The sequence below is a fragment of the Aythya ferina genome (assembly GCF_964211825.1).
Source record: "Aythya ferina genome assembly, chromosome: 1".
In the NCBI taxonomy this organism is placed as follows: Eukaryota; Metazoa; Chordata; class Aves; order Anseriformes; family Anatidae; genus Aythya; species Aythya ferina.
This window is the reverse complement of record NC_140296.1, coordinates 103,870,172-103,896,681: the sequence shown is the minus strand read 5'-3', so window position 1 is coordinate 103,896,681 and position 26,510 is coordinate 103,870,172. Positions and strand designations below refer to the sequence as shown.

At 53.0% G+C, this 26,510-nt stretch overlaps 1 protein-coding gene across 5 annotated transcripts in view; it reads left to right on the top strand.

Annotated features, from left to right (window-relative positions):
- Positions 1–1,243: 1,243 nt before the first annotated feature.
- Positions 1,244–26,510, top strand: part of TIAM1 (TIAM Rac1 associated GEF 1) — a 155,789-nt gene continuing 130,522 nt past the window's right edge. For 2 of the 5 annotated variants that reach the window (XM_084538657.1, XM_084538672.1), the window contains exon 1: positions 1,244–1,500. The gene's annotated coding sequence lies outside the window, so the exon portion shown is untranslated. Of the gene's footprint in view, positions 1,501–23,936; positions 24,186–26,510 lie in introns of those variants that run through there. The other 3 variants (XM_084538674.1, XM_084538675.1, XM_084538670.1) reach the window with 2 other exon arrangements.

Sequence of the window (26,510 nt, the reverse complement as noted above, 5' to 3'; positions counted from 1 at the left end):
ATCCAGCCCATACTTCATCAGTTGATATCTATGAGGACCTTAATAGGGACAGTGTCAAAGGCCTTACTGAAGTCCAGGTAGACAATGTCCGCTGCTCTCCCCTCACCTACCAAACCAGGCTTTTCATCCCAGACGGTTCTCAGGTAGGTCTGGGATGACTTTCCATTGTGGTCTTAGGTGTGATAGAAAGGCTGTGGTGGCTGAGGGCTAGGGCTGGTCTACCTCAGCTCTTGGCTACCCGTGGATTTTGCTATAGTCTGATCAAGCTGTAATCTGATGAGGTATGCTTGTTCATAAGTGGACAGCTCGAAGATCTGCTTTTAATTTGTGCTATTGTCAGAGGTATAAAACCTACTGTGTGCCTGGGATGGCTGCTGCGTGCTTGGGTTCTTGTAATTGTTCTGAATGGCCAAGCAACTAGCTGAAATCTCCTAATCCAGGGCTGGAGCAGGCTAACAAATTTTAGTAAGACCTTGTGCTCAATCACTGGGGGATTTCTCCTAAAAGTTGATGCCGGGGAAAGTCCTGCATTTAATCTCGCTGGTTAAGTGGCTCAACTACAGTGCCCAGTGCGGTAATGCCATTTAACGCCTACCATTAATCAACATCTCGACAAAGAAAACTGGTAGTTTGCATTTGGGTTTTGCAAGCAATGTTACGATTTGTGAGATTTTGATTACTTTTTATTTAAGGGAGGGTCACATTTGACGCGTAGGAGTTGGAAGTAAATACTTTATTTTACAGATGCGAGGACTGACTTGGATTTCCCCACCGCCACGTTCGAAGCGGGGAGGCGCTTCCCGCTGGAAATGCTTTTATTACAAGCGTGTTTGCTTTTATTACACTATTGGCAGGGCTGGTGGCCGGTCTCAGCCCGTGCTGCTTTATGGGGGCGCTCGGGACGCACTCGGGGGGCTGGGGCTGGGGCGTGAGGCGCTCCCCTCGGGGCGGGCCGGGCGCGAGCCGCCAAGCGCGGGAAGCTCGAGGCGGTCTCGCGCCCCCCTCCCCTCCCTCCCCTCCCTCCCCTCCGCTCCCCGCGCGCGCCGCGGTGCCGCACCATCCCCAGTCCGAACGCCGCGCTGCTGGCCGCCTCCTCCTCCCATTGGCCCGCCGGGCCGCGATTGACGGCCGGAAGAACCAATGGGCGAGCCGTTCCCATGGCGCCCGGCGGCACCGCCCCCTCCCCCCCCCGGCGGCCGCAACATGGCAGCGGCGCCTCCCGGCGGCGGCTCCGCGCTCCGAGCGCTCCGCGGCCGGGCCCAGGCGGGGCAGCGGCGGCGGCGGCCGTGAGGGGCCCGCCGGGGCCGGGAGCCGCCGCCAGCACCAGCACCAGCGCGGCCCCCCCGTGCCTGCCAGGGGAGCCCGGCGGCGGCGGCCGCCGCGCTTTTGTCCGCCGGGAGCGGGGCCTGAGGGGGGTGGGGGGGGCGTGAGGCGACCCCGGCCCCTCAGCCCGTCCGCCCGCCCGCCCGCGCCTCGCCGTCTGCCCGCCACCGCCGCCAGGTGAGCTCCCGGGGGGGCGGGACGGCCCCGGCGGATGCGCGACCCGCGGCGCTTCGATGGGGGCTCTCGGCTATTGCCGGGCTGCCTTGGTGGCCAGCCGAGGCTTCCCAGTAGGCTGCGGGCAGCGTCTGGGAGGCCTGGGGCCAGCGGGGTGCTCGGCATCGCTTGAGCCGCCGCTGGCTGTGAGGTGTCTCCCGCCCCGAGCTCCCTCTGATTGCCATCAAAGAGACCAGCGTAAGCGGCCCCTTCGGCTCCTCCGGCTGTTGGAGGCGGCGCTGGGTTTCTGTGGGTCCAGCTCGGCCCCTCGCCTCGCTCACAGGCTTTCTGTCAGCGGCTTTCTGTCGGCGGAGCACACGCAGGGTGGGCGCTCCGTGCCAGGAGCATCGGAAGGGGCTCGATTAAAGGAGCGATGAAGGCACCGTGTGAAGGACCTCTGCGTGCCGCAGGGGGGAACCTGGCTGGGGCTGGGGCTGGGGCTGGGGCTGGGGCTGGAGCTCTCCCTTTCTCCAAGTTCTCGCGCCGTAGTGAGGCGCGCGGTATAAATAGAAATGCTGGGGATTTTAGCCACTGAATTCAAAGTTACGGTTTCCACAGCAACTGGCACTCAGGCCGATTGCTACGTATGTGATATTTCTTTTTTTTTTTTTTAATCTGGCTTCTCATGCTGTGTCAAATCCTCCTCCACGAGCATCCAGTGCTCGTTCCTCCTCAGCATCTCCCTCCGCTCCCTTTAGCCAGTTGCCCTCTTGCTCCGCTGCCAGCTCCAACCTTCCTCCCGTCTCCTCCTGAACCAGCTGCTGGTGGAGCCGCGCACCGTGCCCCACTCGTCCACCGTGTTCGCTCATCCCCCGAGCCCTCCGTTTGCTTCCAGCTTCCACAAACACAGGAAGAAGCAGCCCCGCTTTGAACCCCTGGCATATCCTGGAAGCAACCGCGTCTGTTTCCATCTCTCCCTTATCTGAAGGGCTGTTGTGACAGTAGGGTCTGCACAGCTTCTGAGGCGTGAAGGAAGTGCAGCTGGCGAGCTGTGCTGGGGGCTACGGGACGGATTGTCACCTAGGGAGGACCAGGGTGCAGCAGTCGTTGCCAAAAGTCTCTGTCACATGCGTGTGAGGAGCTGCTAGCGTGTGTAGCCAGCAGGTTGATGTATATACGTGGTGGTGTCCGAGCTGCAGTTTCCAGAGCAACTGGAGGTTTGTGTCTGGGAAGGCTGTTAACAGAAACATGGAACATCGCATCCGGTTTTCCTTTCTGAAAGCCTGTTTTTAGCTACTCTTAGCAATGCAGCTGGGCTTACCTGTCTGAGAATACGTGTAAAAACCTCCCATGACCAAGCAGATCTTCTTCAGGTGTGTACTTCTGGGATGAGAGCAAGAGTGGGAAATTTCAGCCCCCAAAGTAATTATCCTTAGGGTTACAGCAAAAGGATTAAAAAAGGGGAGGTAGGGGGACAGAATGGAAGTGCTTTTTTAAATCTTATCTGTATCTATAAAAAATACTAATGGCAAAAGTGCAGAATGAGTAAAAAGGCTGATGCAGGCTGGAACCAAGCGTCAAGCGAAGGGTTACTGTGGCTGGAGCTCGATCCTAAGAAGAAAGGGACTCGGGATCCCCTGTAGGTGGGAGCAGTTGGGCAGACCGTGCTGCTGGAGGCTGTTTAATGTATGCATTATCTCTCTGGCTGCTGCTCCACGTGAAACTGGATCCCTCGTGCAGTTTCACAGATGGCTCAGCTCTGAGCAGCCATGCCAAGGACCTTCAGCATCAGAACAGGTCACTTTCCCGGCGTAACTCAATTCGAGCCGATGTTATTTTGAAAAAGTTGATGCATCTGCGTTGTGGGATTTCCCCTTGCCCTGTTGCCAGCGATAGGCATGTCGTGCCCTTATAAGCTGCTCTGCTGGATAGCCAGATGGGTTGGGGCAGCGATGCCATAAAATGCTTTGTAGGCTACCTGGGAATCTGAGGCAGGAGGCTTGAAGCATTGGCTTGAGCAAAAAGGAATCGCAAAGAGAGCGTCCCAGGGGTATTCCTTGCTGTTTTTGTTAGTAGCCTTCCAGCTCCATGTTTTCCTTTCGGTGTTTTATATCTATACATATACTGTTCCACTGATGTTGCTGCCTGTAATAGCGTTGTCAGCAGCCTATGGTTTTTGCTTAATAAAATGGAGGAATGATTCTTCTCCTGCGAGGGGTTTTTTAAATGAAACTTAAACCCAAACCTTTGTGATCTTTGGTACGCTGCCCAGATTATAGAAGCAACGTGATTGAAGCAGCAGCTGGTAATGGCTTGAAGTAAATTGAAATGCCTTGAACTTCTTACCGGGTCTCCTTCACAGAGGTGGGGAGCTCGTTTTCTATTTAATCAGCCCAATCTCGGCCGTACCGTGCAGGCTGGGGAAGGGTTTTAGATCGCTTGCCTAGGAGCAGGCTGTTGTCAGTGGCTGCTGCCTGCCCCCTCCATGACTGGCAGTGCTGCCTGCTGGGTGGTAAAGCAGAGAGAGACAGTAACAAACAGGGAGAAGGGCTGGATTTTCATGGGAATAACCACCTATTTCCTTTCTTGGGTGCTCAGAGACTGCCTGTGCGTGCTGTGCTATCAGTTTCATTGGGTACATCTTTGTAAATCAAGGTACTGGTGCTGGGGTTCAAACTCATCCATCTTGGCATCAGGGCATCCAGTTTGATGTTTCACCAGCCTGCAACATAAATACTCCTCCTTGTTTTTCTTTGAACTCCTCCATTAACTTCGGTGGATAAAGCCAAGTCTTCTGAGCACCTGCGAGCTGGAACGAGATGCCCAATCCATTAACCTCAGCCTTGTTTTAGGATCTTCTTCCCTTAGAGGAGTGGGCAGGGAGCGAGGGATGGAGGGAAGGCGTTGTGCTCATGAGGACGGACCTGCTGTGTCACCTCAGCTGCTCGGTCTGCCCCGGGACCAGCAGCTTTAGCTCCTGAGCAGCATCTTCTGTGGTAAGTACTGCAGGGAGCCATCCCACCAGGCTGTGGGGTCGCTCCCACCCTGTGTATCTGCCACCTGGGAGATCTCCTGGCAGCTGTGGCCTGGAGAGGAGAGACGGGAGAGAGGCAAAATTGAAGGGGAAAGGCGAAAGGGTTACTCCTGCTGTCAGGTGATGAGGAAAGATGGTCTGGTCCAGAGCACTGGATATCACGCATACCTACCTAAGCGTAGGTTGTGAGGAATGCAGCAAATTTCTGGATTTGGAATTTTGCAGACCAGGCTGCAATAAAATGCGTGTTTGGAACACATTATGTCTTCAAGCAAGAGGGGTTTTTCTTTATTTATTTTTTAAAACCTTTGGCTGTAGTTACCATCTGCGTCGGGTGAACTTCACACTGCTTCGTGTTATTTGGCATGTCTTTATGGGTAATTGTTTTTCCCTTTCATATGTTCTGTTCCGAAGGTTAGTGCAGTTTTCCTCTTTGCGGATAAATAATTTAAACACCTGAACTGCTTACATGCATGCATGTGAGCCCAGAACAGTCACGACTCTCTTTTGCTTCAGAAAGACTGGCTTTTCTGAAGAAGATTCAAAGCGGCTGAAAATAGCTTCATCAGAGAAACATCAAGCAGCACTTTAAAATTATTACTCTCACGCCACGGATGCTGGCAGCGCGCGTCTGCCATCCTGTTTGTGCCATTTTGCTGAGTGATCGCGGCCTCACTGACAGCTCGCTTGCTCTGGCCGAGCGTGCCCCTTCCTGAAGGGCAGCGCCATCCTTCCCGTGGCAGAATGGGGGCGAAGACCTGGCTGCAAAGAGGGCTGGGCTGTGCAGTCAGGCTGCTGATGGCAGGGCTCCTGGAAAGCCCTCGTGCTGGTGGGGGCAGGTTTGCCCCTCAGTGGGGAGCAGGGGGCTGCAGCAGCGTTTCCCGCTGGCAGGGGAGAGGCTTTTCTCGTCTCTCTTCTTTCTGAAGTGTATTTTCAGAGAGGAACCGCTCTCCTGCTCTCCCCAGGCAAAACCACACGGGCTCCACAGCCTCCTTGGGAGATCTGCAACCCAAACCAACTACCGAAGGAAAGAAGGCTTTTTCCCATGTCATCCTGCATCCCCTTCAGTCACTGCTTCGCTGTTTAATCTCAGCCTGGCTGGCGATAGCACTCCTGGATGACTGGAGTTTCCTCTCCCTTTGTTACTTTTTTTAAAAAAAAAAAAAAGTATTCTTAGGAACTATCTTTGTAGAGCAACTGCATATCTCTAGGCTAAAGCTAAGCCACAGCTGGAAAGCATCTCTCATCTCTCACTCAAAACTTCTTATATCTGAAGATTTAAAACCTCATGCCAGAGAGCCGTGGCCTAGCAGTTTGTCCGTGGCTTCCTGCTTTATCAGCACTACTCTGCAAGAACACGAATACCTTGATCCCCTTTATCTTGTCCCTCTTTACGTAGAGAGAGAAAACTTGTGATGTTGCTACACCAATTCTACCTTCCTGGTTTGACTTTTTCCCCAACCCCCAAGTGTTTTTGCACAGCAGCCTGCGTGGACCCTCTGGATTTGCAGTCACATTATCCCCCTGCCTGGCTGTCTGCCTTCTCTGGGAAGTGACGCACCGCCAGGCACCAGGGGTCAGCAGCTTGGGGCAGATCCTTATTATAGCAGCAACATTTTTGCTGTTTTGGATGATCTCCTTGGTCCATCACCCTTGGTTCCCTGTTTTTCTTTGAGATAGCTGGGTGATCTGTATCTTGCCACCTTGGTTGCGCCAGCTCCTGCCATCTCTTTGCTTTCTGCTTCTCAGCAGCGCGTCTCAGAGCTTTTCCAGTGCCACTTCCTAGCCTAGAGTTCCTGGAGAGTTTTGGGGCTGTTTGATGTTTTTATTAGTAAGACCTTCATTCGTGCCCTACCTGTGTTTTTTTCCATGTTGGCATAACTCTCACGAGACCTCCTGTGGTGCTTGTTCCTTCATCGTGGACCTGCCCTAGTGTTTGGGTGGCACAATTTCAGAGGCACTTTCCAAATTGTTATCTGTGTGACAGGAAATCTGGAGAACCTTAGCCAAAAAATCCTAAACTAAACCAAACCCACAGATACGGATGTTTTAATTTCTTTTTCCCCTAATACGATGCACCTTTGCCGTCATGCTTTTAAGAGGGGACTGGTTTTTGTTCTGGAGGATTTGACGTCTGCCGTGCAACAAGGTGGAGGGCAAGGCAGCAGAGCGGTGCAGGTAGTGCACAGAGTGGACGACTAGAGAGGTGTTTTGAGGTGAGGCTGTTGGGTTCCCACCACGTAACTAACTCAGCTTGAGATGCCCTTGGCTGCAGAAGGCTTGAGCTTAGCCGCAGCTAAAGCCAAAAAAGCCCTCCCAAAGGCTGAGGGGTGCTGGTGCCCCCTTGTCCCCAGGCACAGCTTTAACCAGGAAGAAAAAACGTCTGTATTAAGCCACTTCGTTTGTGAAGCTATTTGTCTTGTTTGTCGTGCAGGCAGTAATGGACCTGTGTTTAGAAAAGAGGAAAAAAATTAAGCCCTGATAGCAGGGGAGGGGGATGGTGAGGTATAATGTGGCTCTGTGGCGTGTAGGAAGAGAAACCTCTGAGGATTCATCAGGTGGTGGTGAGAAAACCTGTTGGCCTCCTACAGCGGGGGATGAGAAATGTGGCTCCTGTGGACTCTGTGCTACCTGTAGGGCTTGTGTTAAAAATGTGCGTGATGAAGGGACGTGCTGCCTCTATGGGAAAGGTGATCCTAAATCCTGCCGGGCTGGCTCCTTGCAGGCACAGTCCGTTTCCTCGCTGTCTCCTGGGAGAGTCGGACAAGCCGTAGTAATTTAATGGCAAGCCTGCTAATGGAGTCAATGGGTTGGGGATTTCACCCCATGATTCAGAGAAAACTTTGTTTATTCTGTCGCTGGCGGCCATGCGGTTAGAAAAACGGGATTGCTTCATGCTCTCGCTCGGCAAAAGGGTAATGAGTAAGGAAACCGGAGCTGACACAGTTACTTGCCAAAATAATTAAGTGCAGAGCTAAATGAATATAAAAGGACCAGGCAAGTATCTGGAAAAAATACTTTTTTTTTTTTTTTTTTTTGAGGCTTGCTGAGGTGTGAAGCTTCCTCTGTGAAAATAAGGTGAGCAATTAGTATTAATTGATTTGGTGCTTAATATCAGTTGGGAAGAGCTTGCTGAGGATTAATGTGGGGGAAATGTATGCAATTTCAGGAGGAATTGATTGCATTTCATCTTTTCTGCATGTAGCTTTCCCTCCAAGTGCTGATGGAAGTTCAATACCTAATGAACCAGACGTTTCATTAAGCATGCATTAAGCGTGTACCAGTTACCTGGTGCCTCTTTGGGGTACCCTCTCCTTGCTGCCCCCCTCCGTTGGGGCGTGCACTCTCATTTCTGTTTGTTTTAAAGGATGTTGGTGAAGATGAGGCTTCTGTGCCCACTGATGTGTCTCTCTTTGGAGAACACTTGGCATGGCGAGGCTGTGCTTTGTGTTTGCCTTCGGTAGCAACTCCTGCTGCCTGCAGTTGTGGCTTCCAGTGGGGAACAAAGCCGTGTTGTGTCTGTGAGTGATAATCATTGACAGTCAATAATGCTGGGGGCCTCTCGTTGTGGGATCAGAGCTACACCAACTGCTTCTGAACTCCTCAGTTACACGTTTGTAATTTTAGCTTCGGGCCTTGCCGTGCTGCAATATTCTTTTTCCTCTGCTAATAAACCTAAAAAAAAAAGTTTTGCAATGTCCCCAGCTGCCCGACCAGCTGGGGACGGTGCAAACCCCATCCCAGGTCCATGATGGCAGATTCACTTCTGGTGCACGTCCTTCCTCCTTGTAGCATCGGGCGAGGGTGGCTAATGTTACCTGAGTGCCTTTCAATTTATTTTTCTTGGTGAAACGTGGCCAGGAGCTAGCCTGATTGGATGTTTGGTCAGGTGCCCTCTGGCTGCTGCCCTCTGCCTCCGGTGGAAGCACAGCCGCAGGGCGAGGAGGATCGAGGTCTGATCGCCAGCAAAGGTTTGCTTCACTGCTGCCCTGAGCTTTTTGGTGTTTCAGCTCGTTGCACAAATGGGGGCGTCTTCTTGAAATGGCTGCAGCTGATGTGCAGCAGCTTGTGTTTGGTGTGCGTGCACCGTGAGGGTTGCTGGGAGAAGCTTTACGTGTTCTTTAATCTTATTTTTCTGCATTACGGTGCCTTGAAATTCATTAGAGTTCATGAGGGGTTTCTGGTGCCTTGCCATACGAGCAGGAAGGCAGAGGCCTCGTGCCAAATACCGTGGCATAGGGGATGTCGTGTCCTTGGGAGCCTGTCACGGGGCGTATGAGACAGCATCCTCCAATGCAGCCGTACCCAAGTGCTGATTTCTCCTTTCTTGCTGAATTCCTGATGGTCTGCGCCAGTTTTTGTGATGACTGCATGCATTTCTCTGCAGATAACGTGAGCTTGACACTTGGCAGCAGCATCCTTGTGGACCATACATCCTGCACGTAGCTTACGTGCGGGGCTTGCCATGGGCCGAGGAAGGCCTGGGGCAGGAGAGAAGCAGGTCGCCCTTGAAATAAACCAGGACAAAGCCATACCTGCTGGGGTGTCGCTTCAAAGCTGCACAAGAAGGGACTGTGCCTGCTGCAGGTGCCGGAGGTGGCATTTCCTCCAGGGTTTCCTTTCGAGGGGCACAGGCTGCCGGCGGCTGTGCCGGCTCCGGGGAGGAGGCAGCAGAAGGTGCGATGCACCCGTCAGCCAAACCATGTGGACAGCACTGCTGGCCCTCGCTCATGCCTCTGGGCTTGTACCTGTTTTTCTTGCCTGTTGGTCTTCAAAAATAAAAATAGTTGAAAAAATCCACCTCTGGTCTGGTGAGCAGCACGCTAAGGAAGTGCCTTCACTTCTTCACGGCTGAGCTGCTGCTGCCCTTCTGGCCCCGGCCCCTCTGGTTTGTTTCTAAATGCGGACTGTCAGACGTGACGTACGGGCTCGTCTGGGTGAGACCTGCTCTCTGCTTGGCTGGGGTTGTCCCATCCAAATGGAGCAGCCCTACAGGCTCAATCCCCTCTTTGTCAGCACTTTGCCTGTTGCCTCGTTCTGTCCTGGAGTGTACACGGGGGTGCCCTGTTCCCCACCTTGCTCTGGAGGGGTGGGAGGATGTCCTGGGGCCCTAATGGGTCTTGCCCAACTTGGCTGCTCCATCCCGCAGTGCGAGGGAAGAAAGGGTGACATTGGAGCAGTGAGCCAGCAGCAGACGAGATGTTTCTCCAGGATGATTTGTGCCCTGCTGGCACGCTGTGAGGGCCGGCAGCGTTAGCAAAAGCCCAGTTTTGCTGCTGGTAGAGAGAGCCCTCGGGCTCCCTGCCAGCTGAAATCCTGAGCAAGGTCCCCGGGGGAGGTGGGGGCACCCTGAGGGGAATTGTCATGCAGCGGGGTGAGGACCAGCAGCGCAGGACGTGCCTTGGAGAGCTGCCTGCTGCAGGTGCTCAAGGTCTCTGAGTCCTGAATGATGAAGCCCCAGTCCTCAGGGCAGTAATGCATCTCCTGATGGGCAGGGGAGAGAGAGGGGAGCTCCTGTGGTGCCTCAGCACGTGCAGGAGGGAGCCAGCAGCAGAGCAGTGCGAGCCCCTCGGGCTGGGGATCCTGCTCAGGACTGTGCTCTGGCCGAAGGGGCAGCCTCTGCCACCTCTGCTCCACCCCATATTCGCACACGGGCTGCCACAGGAGGGAGGCACCTGTTCAGCCCACTGTCCTCTGGGCCACCAGAAACCAGCTTTTGGGGCTGGAAATCCACCTGCTGGGTGTCAGCTCCTCTCTCGGCCAGGGAGGGCTCATTCAAAGTGTTATTCATTTATTTTTTTCAGCATCCAGCTGCAAACATGGGGCGTCTGGCGGTGCTGTTGCTGGGTGGGCATCTTCTGGAGCCATCTGTTTATATGTGGAGATGACTTTCAGCTGCAGGGATGTTGTCGGCAGCTCCGGCAGCTGCTGAAAGCACATCCCGGGCTAGTGCGAGGGGGAAAAAGGTGGAAATGCAGATCAGCGTGATGTCTGCAGCACGCAGAAGTCTCCCCTTAGGGCTGGGGGCTGCCTCGCTAAAAGCAAGCATGCCCTCTCTCAAGCAGAAGCTGGAAATATTTTTTTGTACTTTTCAGGGCTTTCTAAGAAAGCAGTAAGTCATCAAACATTTGGAATGGCACCTGGGGATGTTGCCCTGTCTGAAATCTGAATTTATTTTTTATTTTTTCCCAGCATTAGCATGTTGGTTATCTGATCTGTGATGCCCAGCATCTGTGTCACCGAATTGTTTTTGGTCTCTGCTGTCAGTAGTACTTTGCTGTCGGAACTGCTCCCGTTTGGGAGCTGTGCCAAAAAATTGCTTTGAGCTGAAACTGCAGGAAGAGAGGACTGGCTTTGCAGTCCGTAGGAGTCAGTGAGAGAAGCCTGATGCCTTAATTGTACCAGTTTGGCAAGCGCAAAGCAGCAGGAGAGGACTGGGATCGGTAGGACTGAGCTGCGTGGAGGGGATGGGGCAGCAGCTCGTGGCACGGGAGGAGCCGCGTGGATTTGCCACCTTGTGCTGCTCCTGCAGCGTCACTCCTGGAGGCCCTGGTGCTGGGTCAGCGTATCCCAGCGTGGGCACGTGTGTGTTTAGGAGGTGCAGAGAACATCTGGGCTCGATTTCTTGTTTGTTTTCAAACACTTGCACGTGCCACTTTGCCATTTCCCACTCCTCCTCCTCGTGGATGGCCGTGGCCCCACACTGCCTGCGGGAAGCTGTGGAGGGAGCCCCCCTGTGCCCACGCGGCACGCAGGCCGAGCCTGGCAAAGCCCAGTGCCTGTTCCCAGTCTTGTGTAAGGGGCCCACGAGTGCCTCCTCGATAACCAGGGGTGCGCAGGAGCGTTTCTGCCATCAAAGTGCCTGATGCAAATGTGCCATCTTCTCCTGACACGTCTTCCTTCCTTCCTTCCCCCAGTACTTTAAAGGCGCTCGAGGCAGCGGGAGGAATTACATGCGAAACAACCTTTATCTTCCCCAGAGAAGGTGTCTGAACCTGTTTGTACTTAGGGGCAGATCCTGTGCCTTCTTTTATCCCCACGAAAGACCAGCTTTTCTGCTTTTTGTTTGCGGGATGCTCTGGGCTTGGTGGTGTCACAAGCCATGCAAAGTAGGAAGACGCCAGAAATAAATGAAGGGAGAGGGAAGTGTGTGGGCTGTTGGGCTGTTCGTTTATGTATTTTTTTTTTCCTTCCTTCCAGTTGACTCTGGTGAGTAAATAAATCCCTGATCTGCAGCCGAATCTGGCCACTGACTGCTTGCCTGATGAATTTGGATCCACAGGAGATTTGAGGGTAACGTGTCGGGGAAGCTGTCTCGCTTCTCACCCTCACCGTGGAAAGGACAGGCTGGCACGTCCACGGCAGGCTTTCCAGGGGTGGAGGGATGATTTTCCTATAACTTAGTGCTAAGCTGGTTGCAGTCTCGTTTTAGCAGGAGGCGCTCTCCTCCCTCCTGACTGTGCCCCGTCTGCTTGTTGATTTTCTTCCTGGCTTTTTTGGTGCACGTGCCTTTCCCTCCCAACCCTCGGATCCCTGGTTAAGCAAATGGATGCTTTTTCCCATCCTCTCCTGCCAAGTGCTGAAAGCTGGATGCCGCTGGAGTTGCCTCTCTTCTGCGAGGCACTGAAGGTGACCGCATTTCTGAAAGAATTAGGAGGTGCCAGGATCTGCTCTGTGTCCCGGAGCAAGCAGAGCATGTTTCTTGCATGCACTACCCCATATTCCAGGCCTGGGACGAACGCTGCTGCTTAATCTGCCTGTAAATTTCCTCTTTCAAGTTAGCTGTGGCGGTGTCACTCACCCGTGGATGCTTTCCTTCCAAGCTCCTGCCTTAATGCCCGGTGGATCGCTTCCACCCGTCTGAGCTTTTGAAGAGATTGAATCCATTGCTTTCCTTTTGTTAACCTGTGCCAATGTTTCCTGTGTTTGAAAGGCAGCTTCTCCTAGCTGAGATTAAAATGTTGACTCTCCCGTTGCCGCTGAGCTTGACAACACCCTGCGCTTCAGGGGCTGCAGGCGTGCGGCGCTGCCAGAGGAGGCTTGGAGCCCGAGCATCTGTAGGCTCCGTCCTAGGGAAAGCATTTAAATGCCAAGGGGGTGTTTTTGTGCAACTTCTGAAAAAGTAAGATTAAACTTAAAGAAATCTTTAGCAGAATAGCCAGCCACCTACGTGAGTAAAGCAGCACTGATGTCAAAGGAAAAATCAGAGCCTGGCTTTCTGCCTTTAAGGTCCTGAAGGGTTTGTTTTAGCATTAGGGGCTGGTTTAATCTCTCTTTCTTGTTATCAGAGGCCTGCTGCCGCTTACAGCTCTGTTTGTACTCTGGTTGTAATACCTGCTTCCACTCCAGAAGCCTAAAGTAAACCTGCTGCTGCCTCGGTCAAGTAGCCTCTTCAGTTGTTTTTCGGGAGTTGAACGCGAGCTGGCATACCCTCGGGGGGGCGTTTGCATCAAGGAGGGCACAGGGTGTTTCAAAGTTTCAAGCAAACTAGCCCGTGTCATATTTAACATGCAGAAATATAGGAAAAATAAAAATAAAAACACAAAATACCTAAACATGAAGTGGCAAGGATCACGGGATGCTGCTGCCCCACGCGTCGGTCTTGTTGCCGGTGAGCCTAACCCCTGCCAGGGGCTGTGAGGTCACCAGGTGCTCATGTGCCCAGGGCCTCGTCCAGGGAAGGACGTGAGTTTGTCTTGTCCTGCCATGTGCTGGCGGTGCAACCGGTGGTTGCTTTGGTTCTGAAAAGCTGATTGTGGAAGGAGAGTGTGTTAAAACAGCTAATTAAGTACAAACTTAGCCTTGTCTGTGTGAGGCTAGCCAGCCTAGCTGTAATAGGATTGTTCCGGCTCATTTTAATAGTGCTGCTCGAACTTCTGTGCGTGCTTTAATGCAAGGCAGCGTTCAGGAGTGGACTCCTCTCTGAAACCCGCCATCAGACCAAGCTGCTGTGACACCTGGGTGCCACCTTGCTGCCTGCTGTGACGCCCTGAGCGCCTCCTTGCTGCCTGGTGGCCTCGAGACCTGCGGGTAGGAGGCTCGCTGCTGCTCGCCCTTCCAGCCTCGCTGCTTGTGCCGTGGGTCTGAACGTCTCTACGCTGCAGATGGCCCGTGTCAGGAGTAACAATAAAAGTCTTTAACAAATATTTATGTCGGGAGCTACTCATGCGTACGGTGCTTATTTATTTATTTCTCTCAGCCTGGGGAGCAGAAGAGCTGAACGCTCGGAGGAGCAGGGGAAGCCCCGAACGAAGACTGCTGGTGTGCATTCATCACAGTGGTCTTAAGTAAATGGCACGCGATTGTGGAACGAGTTTATTTTGTTTTCTCCCTAGGACCTCTCCTTCATCCCGGATGTTTCCTTTTAGCAAAGAAGTAATGGATCTTACGTAGCCTGCAAAGAATATTTTTAAGCATCAAGTTGCTCTTTTCTTTTCCTTATTGAATTAGTTACTGCAGAAATAGCAGGGTGCATCTTTGGTGCGTCTCGTTGTTGCTCTGTTTAGCATCTCTCTTGCAGCTTCACGGAATTGCTGTTTCCCTGCCCTCCCGGGCAGCACAAATTCCCTACAGCAGCGATCCGGCTTCTAGGAGCTCCCTGACTGCGCTCAGCCTTCATGGTGAGAGCTGCACCTCTCCACGCAGCCCCAAATGTGAGTTTGCACAGGGGTGGGCGCGGGGGCTGAGAGGGGAAGCGGCTATGTGGTGAAGACTGGCGCCAGCAGGAGGTGAGCTGTGGGTGTCGGGTCACCGGGAGAAGGTGAGGGCATCCCCACGTGGAAGAGCTAAGGTGTGGGCTGGGCTCTAGCTGGGGAAAAAGAAGCCAAAACATCTGCTATTCTCTTTCTTCTGTTCATTTGGTTTTGTTTTTTTCCTTCCCTTTGGGGTTTACAGCAAGCTTTTGATAGAACAGTTGTGAATTGGAGGAGGAAAAAAAAATCAAACCCGCCATCCTCTACCTCTGAACCCTTTGCTGTGAAAATATTTGGCTTGAATGGCTTGGTTTAAGCCTCGGCTTCCGAGTTCCTTTTAAATCGCCTGTGTTGCTGGAACTGGTTTGCAATATTTATAGAGTTTTGCCACTGAATTCACTGCGTGAGGGAGGGAATTCCTTTCTTTTTGCACTGTGGATGAATTACTGTGAGATTGCTTCTCCTTTTTATGGAAGAAGGCTTGCTTCAACAGGCTAAAAATATAAATTCTCTATCTTATGCTTGACTGGAGTGGGTAATACTGCTAAAAAATTAATGGAATGAAATAGCCTGGACGGCGATTTCTCTTCTGATGTGAAGTTTCACGTTCTTTTTTTTCCTTCTTAATTGCCTGGTGAGCTTTCTTCTGAGCCGTCCATGTATCTGTGTGATTTTTCTGTTTCGTTTATGCCCGATTCCCATGGATTCTGGTATTTGGAGTTGGGTTAGCGCCGTGCTAACCAACGTCCAGCGCTGGCATTGCTTTCAGCGACCGGGCTCGTCCAGCTGATGATGCGCTTAACACACTCTGCACGTTGGATGCTTGTGCCGATAACCTCAGGCAGTTTGGGGTGCTTCAGCTATGCAGAAACGGAGCTGAAATAAAAAGGGCTTTCTTTCTGTTTTTCCCAGGCAGCAGTGAGGCCGGCCACAGAGAGATTTTGCTCTGCAACAGCATTTTATCGCTCTGCAACAGCGTTTATTTCCCATGGGCAAAACGGAGCGATAGGTACCTTTCAGATTGCAAAAAACCATTAATTACTTAACACATTCTTCTCCTTGGCTGAACCCTGCTGTAAAAGCCTGGGCATGGCATTTTTTCCATAGCTTGGATTTGTTTGTGTATGCGATCAGTATTAGATAATTAAAACAAACACGTTTTCCAGCAAAATGCTTTCCTTTAAATAAGCCCCGTCTATAGCAGGGTAAAAATATGTAATTAGTGTCTTTCTTGGGCTCTTTTTCTTCTTTGAAGTGTTTTTTCGCGCTGTACCTAATTGGGAATTTCCAATATTATTCTGTGTAATTGTTTTGTGGTCGACGTCTGCTCTGTTTGGGAAGGCTCATTAGAGAGAGAAGTGCTTGATCCCCAGCTGGAGAGTGATATTTATGAGGTGTGATGCGCTCGTGATTCGGTCAGGGTGGTTTGCAGAACGTGGTTTTGCTTCTTTGGGTTCTGTTGCTGACAAAAGTGATACTGATGAGGAAATTGCTTTTTTCCTGCCTCCCATACTTGAGCACTTGGTGTGTGCTGCCCAAACCCAGGCTACTTGGGTTTGGGCTTTCTGGTTTTAAAGGGTAAGGTTAAAGGACCAAGGCAGCCGTCTCTGCCTTGGTCCCCTTCCTTCTGCAGGACCCCATCCCAAGCTGGGTGCAGGTATTTGAATGGCAGCGCTGCTGCATGCAGGCTGAGCAGAGAGCTGAGTGGGTCACTGAGCAAACGGGAGCCCACGTGGCTGGGATTAGCAGGTTTTGAACAAAACAACAAATGTGCAAACGCAGTCTGGGCGATCTGCCTGTCACTTGCACCCTGCATGTCTCAAAGGCTTGTGCTGCGTCCTGGCAGGTTGGAGGACTGCAGGGCTCGTCCAGGAGCAGCTGTGCTGGTCACCAGTCCCGGCCTGCTGAGATTTGGGCATCTGCTTCACTCTTATGTTCGTATCTGTATGAATACAGACCCCACAGAAATAAGGGGAGCCAAGTGTGTGCCTTGCCCTCTGCAGGCCCTCAGCTCTCGGAGGCAGTGGGGAATAGCTTGCAGTGAAATGGAGGAAGCAACTGTGTGCTCGTTGTTCCTGATGGGTAAGTTACAGGGACCAAATGGCAGGATTTAAAAACTGGCTGTGCCAAAATAGGTGTGTGTTTGGTGCTTGGTCGTGTACCTCTGCCGTGTGTGTGGCTGCAGGCACTTTGGGAGCGCTGGCCTCTGAACTGCTCACGGAGCAGCTCCCCAGCTGGGGCTGACCCGGGGTCCTGCGGAGCTAGAGGCACCAATTAGACAGCCTGCGAGCCTGGATCCTTAATTGGGGTTTCTCATCCCCGTGCGTCAGCGACAGAAGGGGACGTACCAGTTGGTCGGAGCCGCAGAGGCAGCAGGCTCACGGAGCTGGGCGCACGAGGGAGAGGGACCAGACGGAGCAGTTCTTCCTGTTCCTGCTATCCACGTTCCCCATCTCCTCCCAGCCTGCTCTTTCAGCAGCAGGCAACCCGTGCTGTTACTCTGCCTGCTGGTTTTGCCTTGGCAGGCGAAGAGCTGAGCCCGAGAAGTGCCTGTGGGGCAGCGGGGAGCCTCGCCCTCTTCCCTCTGCGTCAGGGAAAGCCGTGCCTCCTGCTGGCACGGGCAGCGTCCCGGCCCTGCTGCCTTCAGCCAGCTGTAGGGGTGCCTGGGGGCAGGAAGGCAGCCCCGAAACTCCCCTGTGGCTGGTGCCTCGCTGGGTCTGGCTGTGCAGAACCAGAGGTCTCGTGTACAAACCTTTTCTCCATCGCTTAATTTCAGCACGGCCATTGCCCCTCCCGCAATCTGCCCGCCCAGCCGGGTACGCTAATGTCTTGGGACGCGTCTGCGTGCCAGTCTCTCTGTGTTAGTGTTTACTGCCTCCCTCCCCAGCGCAGTGTCAGCCTGAATATCCCTTTGCAATCAGGCAAGGCAGTAGCTCAGTAGAAGGGAGGAAGGTCCTTCTACTCTTCTTCCAGATTTCGGCACTAACTGCATCAGCGGGCTGTCAGGGATGGGGAGAAGTCGCCTCTGAAACCATCATCATCCCCATCGCTGGGTCGGGTGCTGCTTCGCCATCGAAACAAAAAGCAGAAGAGCTTTCCAGAGTGTTTTTCCCTTGAGTTAAAGAGAAAACGTTCATGGCTGCAGTTTGTGCTGCAGTACCCACAGCGGGGCTGTGCTGGAAAGGTGAGGCTGAGTTCGGTGGCTGACTCGGTGGCGCTGATCTGTAGCTTGCTCATCCCTGCTCCCTCCCTGACTCGCAGCCCCTCGAGTGAGCTGCGCCTTGTGTTCGGCGCGGGGCCATCTGGTTCCCAGCATGTTCTCTCCCTCGCTGCCTCCTGAGTCGAGTGGAAAGGTGAGTCTGCTGAGCCTCGTACATGTGACGAGGAGCGGCTCTCGTGTGCTTCAGCCAACCTCTTCTCCAGCAGAGGAGCCAAGAGAGAAAGAAATGCTGGGTTTTAGCTGCCTTACAAACGTGCTTGTCATGCAAGGGTCAGAGGGGTCACTGAGAACAGAGGTACGGAGCTGAGCTTTGGGATTACGTTGGCACCTTGGTCGCAAAGCTTTCTTGGGACCAGACCTGAGCAGCTTGTCAAAGGTGCTGAAATTTGTACTGCGACCTGAAGGTGCTGCTGGATAACCCCACCGCCACGCCTCCTCCTGCTTCACGCCGAGGAGGGAGCCGCTGCCGTTACCTCGCTTTTTCTGCCCTGTCTCGTTTTGCACCGTAAATGATGATTTAATTTCCACATTTACAGACCTTAATTAATTATGGATAAAAATCATTTGTATGAATCGTAGAGCTGAAGATGATGGATTAACGACTCCCGGCAAACGTGAGGCTGCTGGACCACGAGGGATTCAGCACGAGAGCAGCCATGCCAGCTCCCCAGCTCTGTGCCACGGGGTAGGAAGAGAGGAGGATGAGGATGGCGAGGGTTTCTGTCCCCTGGCATCCTGGGAAAGCAGCACCATGAGGTTAAACTTAACCTGTTGGGTGCTACTGGAGTACCTCTCTTCCTCTGAGGGGCGTTCTGCATTTTGGAGCTCTTTCCAGCTCCCTTTTTTATTTTGTTGACCTTCTGCAGAGGCTGGGGGCCTGAAAATTCCTTCTGCCACCTGCCTGCTGGCTCACGAGCCTGCGTGGTGCCCATCCTGCTCTCCCTGCCCTCTCGTGGGCTGGGTGGAGAGCCAAGTGCAGGTTTTGTGCTCAAGACACTCGGAGGACCAGGAGGGGATTGTTTTCTTTTCCAAGAAGCTCTGCTTGCAGAAGTGAGCAGAGAGCCATCCAGCTCCTAGCAGTTTTATTTGGCACCTTCCCCTACTCAGCCGTCTCTAGCTCGCTCTGCAGAGCTGCTGGGGATGTTATTTTTTTTAATCCCAGCCACCTTCTTGGAGCCACAAGTCCCGTGTTCCTGGCTTGTCACCTCCCCGTGCGCCGTGGGTGTTTATCCCCAGCCCGCGATCCCGCTGGCCACGCCGTGCCCCTGGATGCGGCGCGGCGTTGCGCAAGGTCTGCCTGTCTGCAGGGCGGGCTGCCATAACCTCCCCGCCGGATTTTTTTGTGAAACAATACTGAGCTGCAGGGGTCAGCTGGAGGTGAGGGTGTCGTGTTGCTTGCAGTGACTGAGGAGGCAGCGACCAAGCTGGAAGCCGCGTGGCCGGGGTTAGCATCACCCGGCCCGATAAACAGCTCGCTCAGGCCGAGAGTAGCAGCACAGGCAAGCTGGGTTCAGCTTTTAAGTCCTTGATAACAAACCATCAACAACAGCCTCAACAGAAGGGTTCAGATTGCTCTTGGGGCCCCGGTTTTGGATGGTTTCTTCATGCTTGATCATTTCTTTCCCCAGCTAGCGATCCCACTACAGCAGCTCTTCCACGAGGTTATAAGGCAGAGCCCGAGTGAACCCAGCGCCGAGCCTTTGCAGAGGTGAGCACAGCAGCCTATGCCTCGTGGTGCTCAGGAAAGTCATGGGACTTGCCCTGGCCCTCCTCTACAAACCACAGCTCACGTTGCTCTTTGAACCATCTCCTTGACTCCTAAAACCCTGGCAGCATGGCCCTGCCTGCTTTTGGTGATAGCAAACATTTGCTGAGGTAAGGGGAAGGCACGAGCCAGAGGCCTCTGCTGCTTCTGTGTGTGTGCTGGGTTAGGCTGCTCTTAAACTTTTCTTGGATTTTATTTATTTTTGTAGTAAGGCATATCTGCATGGATGCACAGAAGGGATATCGTTATGAAAATGAGACATGTTCAGCTACTCCAGCACCCACCCTGGCACAGAGCCATGGCCTCTTCCCAAGCTGATGGGGTGCCTTGTGAGCCTGATCATAAAGGCCCAATTTACACCTGTAGGTTGTGTATTAAAAACGGGGGGGAGAGGGCAGAGAAAGCAGAAGTTTGGCGCTTTCCTGTCTGCATGTTCCTCCCTAATCCTGTAACTTTTCCAGTTCCTGACAATTAATACGGCTGTTCGGTCTTGCTTCCCTTTAAATCTGTAGGGGTTTTATGACCGACTGCTACAGGACAAACCCCAAGTTTCTGTAATAATAGCACACCGCAGCGGTTGTTAATGAGATGGTGAGAATACCAAGATGAGGAGGACATAATTCTCTGAGATGACAGAGCACAGTAAACGTTGCTCTTTATTTGAGGTGTTTTTCAAGGAAAAAGGGAGAAAAATAGACCTGAATTTTGTGCAAGAGCCGGATGGGGTGCAACATTTGCCATCCTCTTCATGCCACCCCTTTCCCAGCCAGGCTCTCTTGCTAGAAGGACGCAGTCCCAGGGCTGCGAGGTCCCCACGAGCTCTGGGAAGAGTGGCGGCCCCTTGGACACGAAAGCCCATTAGAGGGAGCAGCCGAAATAATTCATCCGGCCCCGTTTTGGTGCCAGGCAGCGAGTGCGTGCCAGCTGGGAGCACGTGTCCGCCCCAGTGGGGACAGTGAAGGGATGCGGGGCTCCTGCGTGCACCCACCGGGGAGGTGAGAAGGATTGGGGCTGCAGGCCATGTTTTTGGGCAAGGTGTTGGGAAGAGCTGTGGCTGAGCCTCGCTTGCTTCCCACGCGCACACCTCCGTCGCAGATCTGCCTGCAGTAGCCTCACTACTCACTGTTGACTTTTGGCCATTTCTAAACTAGCTTTAAAAAGTATCTGGAGCAAAAATGGGTTGCTTAGCAACTCACTCCAGCCTGGGACCGCCGGAGAATGGGTCAGTGATTAACAATTATGTACAATCAGGGTTAAAAATGCAGGGCAGCCTGCAACGCTGCTGCTCTGACGACTGGAATATTTCAGCGCCACGACGCTGGCGTTGGTGGCAGTGGTAAGCAAATGTGTACTGGTTGTCCTTCTGCCCTCACCTGCGGGATGACTCGAGACTCCAGCTGTATGAAACGGGACTGAAGTCTCTTTTCTGTACCAGTGCATTACAAAGAAGGATTAAACGACCAGCGGCTGAGGAATATAGGCATGATTTGTAACGCACGTGTAGTTCTTCCCTAGGCTCAGGGCCTTCCCCTGGCCATACAAAATCCCACATGGGTGGAAAGGGATCTGTATGAGAGTGGAAAATGAGCCCAGCACGGAGCAGAAGTGCGGGGTTGGAAGGTGGCTGTCTGCTTCTGGTGACCCCACTGGATGCTGGTGTACCCTTCCTCCAGACAAGGAAGCAACAAATGGCACGTGAGCTTGATGAATATATTTTTCCGAGCCTTATTTTGGCAACGTGAGCCTTTTCCCAAGTCCTTGGTGGTGGTTTGCCTTCTGGAGGAAGGAATCCTCAGCAGCTTTTTTGTCTTTCACAGAGTAGGAAAGGAGGTGGCTTGGCTGTGGTGTCATTTACCCCAATAAACGTCCCAGTGCCTATCAGTGCTGCAGGTACGCGTAGTGGGAATATCAGGCAGTGAAGCAGCACTCCATCCCTCAGATGTTTGTATAACTCTGGCAATGAAATCAACCTTGTTTTGCCAAGTCATTTACTAATCAGTTTCTGAGGGTTCTTGCCTGTTTGCTTTCTCTTTTTGTTTAATTAACCCTTCTTTTCAGCCTTGTCCCACCCCTGTTGTCATGCCAGGCTTGAGGAATAAAGATCAACTGATAGTGCTTCTTCAGCTGGTCCTGGGAAGGGCTGAATCCCAGGAACCTTTACCAAGGTGTTTTCTATTCCTGAGGATTAATCTTCCATCACTGTCTGAAGTCATGGGCAAGTGGCAGGCCTTTTCCTTCATTCCCTTGACCTCTTTTCCTGCTCTCCCTGAACAGGCTTATTTACTGCCGACTTAAATATCTATATATCTATGCGTATTTATTCTTAAAAGCCCCCTTTCAGACCAACATTACTCATCAGCTAGTTCACCTGCCATCATCACCGGTCAAGGAGAAAAATCACCTTAATGTCCCTTTCCACAAGAGTAAGTGGATGTCTTAATGAATGCTTTCCTGTCCCTTCTAATCGTTAAACACACGTCACCACCATCGGCTCTTTATGGCTTCTCTCTGCCAAGCACAGGGCAAAGTGGTGAAATCCATACTTGAGATTTTCTCCGCCGCTTTTAGGCGGCATTGAGGATCATCAATATGCAGAGCGAAGCCACGCAGCAGTCCTCGGTGTGTGGGGGTAGGAAATGGTGTCTGTCAGCTCTTCCTGGAGCTGTAGGATAACCGCTGCTGGTCACCGTGCCCCGCTTTGGGGGCTGGTTCTGCTGGGGCATCCACAAACGAGGGGAATAAAAATACAGCAGAAAGAAACGTAATGGAAAAACTGTTGCTGCAAGAAGGAGCTGTGACATCGGCGTATTATTTCCCTGCACTGAAGGGAAAATGTAAATCCATGTCCTCTTTCTTGCCTCTTGAATTAACACTAACGCTGAGACTTCTGCGACTGCGTTGTCTGGGCTATGATGCCGCCGGCTGTGCCAACATGGGCATCTCAGGTTTGGCCCCAGAAGAGTAGCTTTTGGTGATTTTTAGGGTAAGAGGAGAAGCTAATTTCTGTGATTTGGGGGGATAGGAAAGTGAGTTGCTATCACAGAACTAAAACGCTGTTTCCTGTCTGCAGCATTTAGCAAATACTGTCCTTAGCATCTCTGTCTCATCTTTGTAACTCCAGGATTTCTGTGCTCTGAAGGGAGGGAGATGAAAATGCGGCTGGCGGTAGGCTTAAGAATTGTCTTGTTCTTAAATCCCCACTATTTTTAAGTAGGATTTCAGAAACCGACTGTATTTTAATTTGGTTTGTCGAAGTATAATTACCGCAAATGAGGTAAGAAACGAATTTAAATACAGCAAGTGTAGTGGAGGATCCAATTTTCAGAAATCAGTAGAAATATAATTGGAGTCATAAAGTGCTGACTTCAGTAATTAAGAGTCAGCTTTTGACGTTTCAGGCTTGTGCTGCTAATTGCCCATGGAGAGGATTGGGAAAATATTTTGTTCCCTGCAAATTTGGTCGCTCTCCGGCCTGGGCTTGAGGCGCTGGGTGCCTGCGTTGGGCAGCCGGTCTTGCTGTCCGGGTTTGATCTGGGATCACAGGTCTGATAAAATAACCATGTCTCTCTCCAGACTTAAAAAAATGCTCTGAAAGTTTTTCAGAAGAGGGATCAGCGGTAGGAGAAGTGCATCCTCATCATTTCTTGTTTGTGAAAGTCTCTTTTAAGAAAACTCTCTCTTAAGGCGTCAGATGTTACACATTTTTAACTCCAGCAGTTCAGCCAAGATGCTCGGTGCTCTTTTGTTATGATAATGGAAAATCCATAAAAAGCTGAACGTGCTTTTTATGGTGATAGTTATCATCATCTGAAGCCAGCCTTATGTTTACTGTCCTATTAAGAATGCTAATTTTCCAGGACAATGGCAGACACAAAGCTTTTCTCTTTCATTCTGCTTTTATTCCTTTCCAGAGACCCAGATAATGCCATAGCTTGGGCCTCCAGCTTGGAAACTGACGTGATTGTTTTCACGTTCTTTCACACCCCCAGACAAATCCATCGGTGCCAGAGATCTCTTGCTCCTTGGTCTTGTTTGTAACCACCTTACGGCCCAGCTGAGGCCAAAACCCAGCCAGGAGGTGGCTTAAAACACGGCCTTAAAACTCGTGTTGCGCTTGTACCCTCGCTCCCCGCGGCAGGGCAGGCCCAAAGGTGCTGCCTCATCCTCCCCACACCTCACTCACAGCTGCAGATTAGGGGAGCAACGAGGCTACGCTTTGGTCTGTACATAATTCCTTCCCCCTGCCTTTTTACTCTCCCCCGTTTCCTTCTGCGTTAGTTAGTGTTGCCGCCTAATTGGATTACCAGGTCACTTGCTGACTGCGGGCCGTGCAGGACTGGGAGCGGTCCCCGAGGCTTTGCACTTTGGGAGCTGCCTCGCTCCCGCGGGCCCTCAGCAGGAGCTGGCACTTCCCACAGACCCGCCTAATGGGCGCCTGAAGGAGCTGATCCCTGCTTTGCTTTCACCTGGCTTCTGAGCTCGGGGAGGGCAGGGGGAGATGCTTCGTGTGCAGTCGTGCTGTGCGGTGACCGGTCTGCAGCCGGCGCTGGCCGTGCTCCGGAGAACGCGTCCGAAGGCGAGGCCGTGCCCGCAGTTGAGGTGTTTGCACACGGGGGACGAGCAGCCCCTCAGGAGCGCGCTCTGCCTCTTAAACAAAGCACCTCTTTGCAGTTTCCATGGTAAGCCCTCCTCCAGAACTGAACAACAGCCACAAACGCTTACATAAAACGCAAGCCGCGTGCCACAGCGGGGCTGAGGGCTGCGCGCCTCAGCTCTGTTCCCTCGTCCTGCAGGGGAGCCGTGCACATCCTGCTGCTGGGGAGCCTCCTCGTGCTCTTCCCAGAGGAGAATTAAAGGTGTTAGTGGGACTGCATGGAGGGAAACTCGGAGCCTTTGCTCTCAAGGTACCTCTCTGCAAGTAGTGCTAGCGAACTCCCCGGCGCTGCTGTGTTCACCTAGAAGTTGTTAGAGCTGTGGGAAGTAAGAGAGCTTGCCAGGGTGAGTACAAATGCTGTGTCAGACCTTGTTTGGAGAAGTTGTTATTATTTTTTTTAGAGTTACTGATGTATTTTCAAGGAAAAAAACAAACAAACTCTAATTCTGGGAGAGCAACTTCTGTGCTGTGCCAGCTCTTAGATTTTGCCGGTTTGAGTGTGTACTGCTTTTTTTTCTTCTTGTTTCCATGCCTCCTGAAATATTCACATCTGAGTCTCGCCTGCTTAAAATCTGTCACATGGCGTGTGCTGAAGTGTGTGTGTGTATGCATGTGCGTGCGTGTGCCCCGTGCCCCTGCCTTCACACACCCTTCGTGGTGCTCCAGGAGCGTACCCAGGGGTGATGGCACCTTGGGAAGGCTGCTTGTGGCAGGTGACTGCAGGCCCTGCTGTGCTTTTTCTCTGCTCTCGGCACAGCTCTGAGCGGCAGGCAGTGGTCGTGGCTGCTCCCCCGGCCCCACACAGCAGTGAGCCCACGCCGATTGCTGTGCACACGGGCTGTCAAATCACCCAGCACGGAGCTCGAGCAGCACGGCGGGGCCAACTCCGAGGTTCCTGCCCTCCTCCAGAGGGAGGGGTGCGAGGTTTTGGTTCTTTTGCTCCTTTGAGTCATACAGAAGGGTGAGGCAGGGGTGCAGGGGAGGTGACAACCGAGCTGGCACCTTTACTTTTGCTTTCTCCTCTCCGTACGGCTCGTCCCCATCACCACAGGCTGGACCAGAGTCTCAAGCATTGCACTCGGATGAAGGATGTTGGGGTTTTCCTCAAGGCTGTCACCTGGACCAGGGAGGGGGGTGCAAGCAAGAGGTTTGCAGCCTTGGGGGCAACGCCTGGGCCCCCACCCGTCCTCTCTGCAGGGAGAGGAGGATGAGCAGTGTGGGCTCCATCCACCCGTGGCCTCTCTCACTGCTCTCCCAGCCCAGCAGTGGCTGTTGGGGTGCCAGGGGGACACCGGGGCTATTTGGGGACTCTGGGGGACATCAGTTTGTTGGCTCCTGGCCTGGAAGCGTGGAGGCCCCGCTTGTTTGTGATGGAAGGTGAAGCCCTGCCGAGGAGGCTGCCGTGTGCCTTGCTGCCCTCGGAGGATGCTCCCGGCCCCAGATGTGTCGGGGGGGCTTTCTTCTTTCTTCCCTCTTTCTTTTCTGCTTCTCCCTAGGGTCTTTGTTAACCGCGAAGCCGTTAATGCGGAGTGAAGGCATGGAAACTTCGTCTTGTAGCAATTAATCAGCCCTCCCTAATATTTTCCAGCTGTAAGTTGCCAGTGCTAACAGGTACGTGCTGCTGCAGCCGAGCGGCCGATCCTGCCAGCAGCGGTGGCGTGGCTGGTCACAGGGAGCCGGAGCGCGCCCCTGCCCCAGCGCAGCGCCGTGATTAGTTTAACAGAGAGTTTCCAGTTCGTAGCTCAACGTAGTTTCACTAGATTCACTTTCCTCTCCTGTACTTGAGCTAAAGCTAGAAGAGAAAAGGTGCGACGTTGTCACAGGACAGCCAGGGCGAGTCTCTAGGCTTGGGCTCGCTCCCTGCAGCCAAATAAAGCCCTGCTTGATTTCGGTAGGTGGAGGGGATTATTGAGGCTGTGGGCAGCACACACGCAGCTCTTCTTGTCAAGAATTTATATTAAAAAAAGGTGAAGGATTGTCCCTTTGACAGTGTTCTGTTGCAGAGACATGAGATTTCCAGCCCTCTGGCACCGCCGCCTTCCCAAGGAGGGGTTTGGGCACCGGGTGTTGGTCCAGGCTGCGAGATAAAGCAGCAGCTGAGCGCCTTTCCTGCCCTAGATTTAAAGACTCGCTTCAGGGAGCGCGCTCGGATGAAGGAGGGCAGGGGCGAATTGCAAGCGGCACTTACGGAGCACATCTGGGGATTTCAGCCCTGTAGTTTGTGGCGTGAAAGCTGTGCTTCGCTCAGAGAAACGGCAATAAAAGCCGACAAGCCTAAAGACCCAGATTAATTTAGAAACTCTGCAGCGGGGGAGGCAGGCTGGGAGCAGCAGTGCGGTGACTCAGCCTGACCTCTCCGTAAACTCCTCCAAAAACACGGGAGCTGCCCGAGCCGTGGTCGGACCGCGGGGTCCCCGGGGACGTGGAGGGTCTGTGCCGGGCTGCGGCGGGGCTCCTGGGATCAGGATCCATCCTGACAGCGCTGAGCAGCGCGCGGTGCCGTGTGGCAGCGCGTAGCAGCGCCTTCGTGCAACCTGGAGCAGTTGGCTGGCGCTCGTAGGCGCCCTGTGCCGCGGCCCCGTGGCTGTCAGAGAGGATTTAATTATCCCGATGACCCACGGGAACAGCAGGAACAGGCCCGTTCACGTCGAGCCACCGGAGCCTGCGTG